Source organism: Copadichromis virginalis, linkage group LG5 (assembly GCF_057382275.1).
Source record: "Copadichromis virginalis isolate Kocher_CV1m ecotype Utaka linkage group LG5, C_Virginalis_male_GT1.1, whole genome shotgun sequence".
In the NCBI taxonomy this organism is placed as follows: domain Eukaryota; kingdom Metazoa; phylum Chordata; class Actinopteri; order Cichliformes; family Cichlidae; genus Copadichromis; species Copadichromis virginalis.
This window is the reverse complement of record NC_140622.1, coordinates 2,085,855-2,091,310: the sequence shown is the minus strand read 5'-3', so window position 1 is coordinate 2,091,310 and position 5,456 is coordinate 2,085,855.

The following is a 5,456-nucleotide window of genomic DNA, read 5'->3' as shown; positions in this document are numbered from 1 at the left end:
CAGGACTGCAAACCAAGCAGCATCACTGACTTTCAGCTTGTTGTGTTTGTGGATATATGACTGACTTTAATTATCCATGAAATCATCAGATTCTCTGTAAGATTAAGGTCGACTATTGTATTATTATATTTTAAAGGCTTTAAAACCAAGTTAGTACAAACGTCACTAATGTCACATGACTTTGCTGACATGTGGCCAACAGTCATGTTTTAATGTTCTTCATTATTAAACATTCGCACATAAATAAGTGACATCATATACAGTACTTACTTTTGACAGTTCACTCTTCGGCCGCTCCCTTCTGCCGTATTCTGCGGCAAAATTATCCACACCCACCGCCGCACTATGAATTGTGGGATATATGGGACCACGAAGCGTGCACCGGACCACGCTTGATATTTCGGGAAATCGAGGCGTATTTGGAGTACACTTCGGTCGTGTCCAAATTCATGGGCTGCTTCCTCCTGAGGCCGCATTTGTAGACCGATTACGTCACAGCGACGCGCCGAAGGCTGTCCAAATTCGTAGACTCCTCTGAATGCAGCCGACAAATGCGTCCTCCTTTTCCCCGAATTTGAAGGATGGGTCGGGTGTGTCCTTCGTGGCCCACCATATCCCAGAATTCATAGCGCGGCCCAGCCAAACTCCAGTTTCCAACAATGGCGGCCGCTGCTAAAATAAAATCAAATCAATTTATTTATATAGCACTTTTCACAGGATAAAAACCACAAAGTGCTTCACAGTAATATACTAAGTTTTAAAATTACTCTTACTAATCTTTCTATCTCTGAAGCCGCCGAGAACGGCACAACTCCCGGCACATCATTTTCAGATCACCGCGGAGTTTCGCTGCTCGGGTTAAACGTGATATATAAGTCACTTAGACAACCTAAAAATGTTATTGTTGGGCTTTTTTCAGTGTTTTGTTTGTTCGTGAGTAAATCGGTTTGGCTGAGATCAAAGTTATTAGATTAGATAAAATAAAACTTTATTAATCCCCCGGGTGGGTTCCTCCGGGATTTTCACACAGCTGACTAAACGTCAAACAGAAAACTGATTAAACAGACGTGTGAGACGGTCGAGAGTTTACTCCAGTGTCCTGTAATATTTTAGACAGCAAGGAGCAGACGGCGAGTTTAATAAACTGCACCGAGACAGCGGTGACGCTAATCTGAAGGCTGGACCGTCCAATTTCCCCAGGCGTTTACTTCCGGCCTACCCGACCTTCTGAGGACCCGGCCCACGTAGACCGCGAAGGCCGGGTCCTTCGAATTGGGACAGCCATCATCGCGTGGCGGTGACGTAATTGCACTCAAAATGCGTACTTCAAGCGTGCGGTCTCTGAATTGGGACATGGTGGGGAAGCAAAGTCCAGTTCCGCCCTGGTGGGAGAGGCGAAGACAAAAACACACCACAACCTCTCCAGATCCTGAGAACCATGACAATTCCACCTGGCAGTGACTGGTCCTTATATAGGCAGATTTTGAAATTAGCAACAACAAGGAGTCAGGGAACTTTTATCTGTGGTGGTGACTTCAATGTCACATTAAATGCTAAACCAGACTCTTTAAATGGAAAAGGTGATGCAAGGAACATTGGAAGAAGGATGGTACATTTTATGGACCATTAAGGACTACTTGATGTGTGGAGAGATTTCCATCCAATTGATAGAAAGTACACCCTAGACTAGACTATATTTTTATGTTTACAAATACTCTTTTTAAAGTTAAAAGCTGTGAAATAGGTCTCTGTACCATTTCAGATCATAATCTGGTTAATGGTGATTTCTGCCTGAACAGCAAAAACAGATCTACCTTTTGGTGGTTGAACACAAATATTCTAAATTATCCCGATACTAAAGAGAGTTTGAAAAAAGAAATAGAGATTTATTTAGACCATAATGAAAATGAGGACGTATCTCCTGGAATATAATGGGACGCACTGAAGGCAGTGATCAGAGGGAAAATAATTAGTACACCTTACCTAAAAAAATCAAGTTGGGAAAAGTTTTTATATAAGGTGCTTAAGAATTTTGGTTTGGATAAATCTATGATTGACACTATTTCGGGTTTATACAATAAACCAAGAGCTAAAATCACACTCAATGGAGACCTCACCCAACCATTTATATTGGAGTGTAGGACACGACAGGGCTGCTGCATTTCACCACTGCTCTTTGAATTGTTTACAGAACCATTAACACTTAGAGCCACTTGTTAACACTTAAGCCAATGATCAGGCAGAGACAGATATAACTGGAGAAAGAATGGCAGGAGGGGAACAGAAGTTAGCACTGTTCTCGGACAACCTACTAGTAACTATATCCTATCCCACACAGGCACTCCCTAAAATCATGGAAATGCTATGAGAGTTTGGCTCTGTTTCGGGATACAAGGTTAATGTAAACAAAACGCAGGTACTATCTCTAAACTATGATCCACCAGTCAAAATTAAGAATCGCTATAAATGGAAATGGGATGCAGATAGCATAGAATACCTAGGGTGGTAATATATCATGACTTGACCAAAATGTCCGATGCCAACTATGATCCTCTGAACGAATCCATGAAATCTGATATACAAAGATGGAATAGCATTCCTTTTCTGGACCTACACTCTAGGATTGGATGTATTAGATGCTGAATCGGTAAGGACTTTGTTTCAGTCCGATTCCCATACCACAAAAACAATTTGTGGAGTGGGATAAAATGCTGTCAAAATACATTTGGAAAGGGGAAAAGCCACAGTTAAATATAAAACCCTACAACTAAATAAGGGAGGTCGTGGACTCGCTTGTCTACGAGAGTATTACTGTGCAGCTCAGTGAAGACCACTGATATGTCTCTGTTGTCTAGATTACACTGTGGGATGGGAAGATGTTGAAGGAACAACTGTTAAAGGAATATCAGTTACAGCTTTAATATCGGACAAAAAACTGCAGAACAAAATACACATGGCAGCTGAACCCATATTACAAGTAATGATATCTGCTAGGACGAAGCAATAAAAATTTGTGTTTTGGAAAATGCCTCTAAAGTCTTAAGATGGTGCGCATATAATTCAGACTTTACCCTGGATCAGTGCAATAGTAGATTCAAGAACTGGATTTCAAAAGGCCTAACTTATTCATTTGTCTACAAGGGGGCATTTTAAAGCTTTGAACCATAAGGATAAAACATGATTTAGGCTCAGACAATTTTTTCAGATATCTACACAGGTCAGAGATTATTTTAATCAAAACTTAAAACTCTACCTGCTATGCTCTTGAAAATCCTTGGTGGCATCCATATTTCAAATCCTTGACATCTCTATGATTCTTAGTCACAGACTTTTTGTAAGCAAATGTACTCTATATGAAAGTCACATATGATGCTAAAGATGTTCACAAGTGGAGGGACTGGTGCTGTGGCTACTGAATGCAATCAGGTTGAAAAGAGAGCTGGAAATGAAAGCAAAACTCTCGATTTAACTCTCGCCACTCCCGTACCCTCATCTATGGTCTTGAGCTCTGGGTAGTGACCAAAAGAATGAGACTGACGATACAAGCAGTAGAAATGAGCTTTCTTCAGAGGGTGGGTGGCCTCTTCCTTAAAGAGACCCTTGGAAGTTCGGCCATCTGGGAGTGGCTCACAGTAGAGCTGCTACTCCTCCACATTGAAAGGAGCCAATTGAGGTGGTGCAAGCATCTGACAAGGATGCCTTTTGGGCAGCTCCAGGGTGAGGTGTTCTGGGCATGTTCCACCGAGAGGAAATCCTGGGGCAGATCCAAGACATGCTGGAGAGACTATATCCCTCAGCTGACCTGGGAATGCCTTGATCTTTCCTGGAAAAACTAGAGAATGTAGCTATGGAGAGCCTTGGCCTCTCTTCTTAGGATGAGTGGAAAAAATTGGATGGATATCATGATGTCACTAAGTTTTCACCCAAAACTCGGTGACATCAGGAACCAAAGGCAAATCAGACCTTCAATTTTGGGTTTTAGTTCAAACCCAACCCCTACCAAAGATTTTGTCTTCAGATTTCATTCAAGTTGTTTGGTGAAAATGTATGTTCAGAACTGAATTTCCACTCATAAAAATGGTATAATTTTTCTTGTGCTACATCCCCAACTGAAATATTAAGCTAGATCACCCAACGAAACACTAGACACCAGGCTCATTCTTTAGACATGGTTTCAACATCTTAAGTGAATTTGGTCTTGGCATTCAGACAGTCAGAAGTGGTCTAAGACAGAGGTCCCAAACCCCCAGGCCACAGACCGGTTCCAGTCCACGAGTCGTTTGGTACTGGGCCGCGAGAGTTGAGGCTCGGGTGTGAATATTATGGTTGTTATCGTTAACTTGGTTTCCCTGGGCCTTTTCCTTTGTGTTATGAATAAATCTTCTTCTTTTTAAATTGTATTTTTATTGAAAAAAGACTTGTTACAAAAAAAAATTGGTATTACTTAGTCGAAAATATCTTTTTCCTAGTCCTTTGATTTTCAGTCAAATAACAGAGTATGAACTCGGTGGCTTAACAATGTGTTCATAACGAGCATATTTAACTTAGATAAGGTACATTCGATACCTATTGTTAAGTATATCTTCTTTTTTATGGTACCGGTACTGGTTTTATTTTGTTGTATTTATCTGCAACACCTTAAAGGCCAGTTTGTGAAAATATTGTTTGTGAAAATATTGTCAGACATAAACCGGTCCGTGGTGCAAAAAAGGTCGGGGACCACTGGTCTAAGAAACTAGACTGAAGCTTAGCCAAGCAACTGACTTTTGTTCACTTTGATATGCAGTTTCCGTTAAAGTACTCCAGCGTCACTTTAGCATCCCGCATCTGGCTGTAGGTTCAAGACCCACGCCTGACAAATGCTTTTTCTTACATGTAGTACACTTGCATTCATTCATATGTTCAGTAGACTGTATAGCATACGTGTAGCTGTAATAATTCTTTAAGTAAAACAACAAAACACAAGTACAGACAGGAACAGGGTGCATATGAAAGTCTTTCTAAACAACCGTAATGTTTGAATGGACTTTTATGAGCACTGCACTCCGCTTGGCAGCATGGCTTAGTGGGCTAAAATGCTGAAAACAGCAGTTTTTCTGGTATCTGGGCTCCAAGTGGACGTTTCAAACCTAAATGCTGACAAAGATTTATTCTTAGTTTTCACTCAAGTGGAAAATTTATATTCAAAACTAAAATGCCACTAATAAAGGTTTTGACTTTCATGTGCCAACTAGGTCCCCAAACTTAGCAAAATCCTTTGGAGTTCATTTGGAATTAGCTCTATCATTCTATCATCCAGCTGTTTGCCTCAGACTGTCAGTGCACCTCTTATATATGGGGCTTGAAACCTTATCCTGAGATTAAGAGTCTCATCCTCTGGTGTGGCTGTAACTCTATTAACTAGAAGGTTGGTGGTTTGAGTCCTGTCTGCTCTAGCCTATGTTGAAGTATCATAG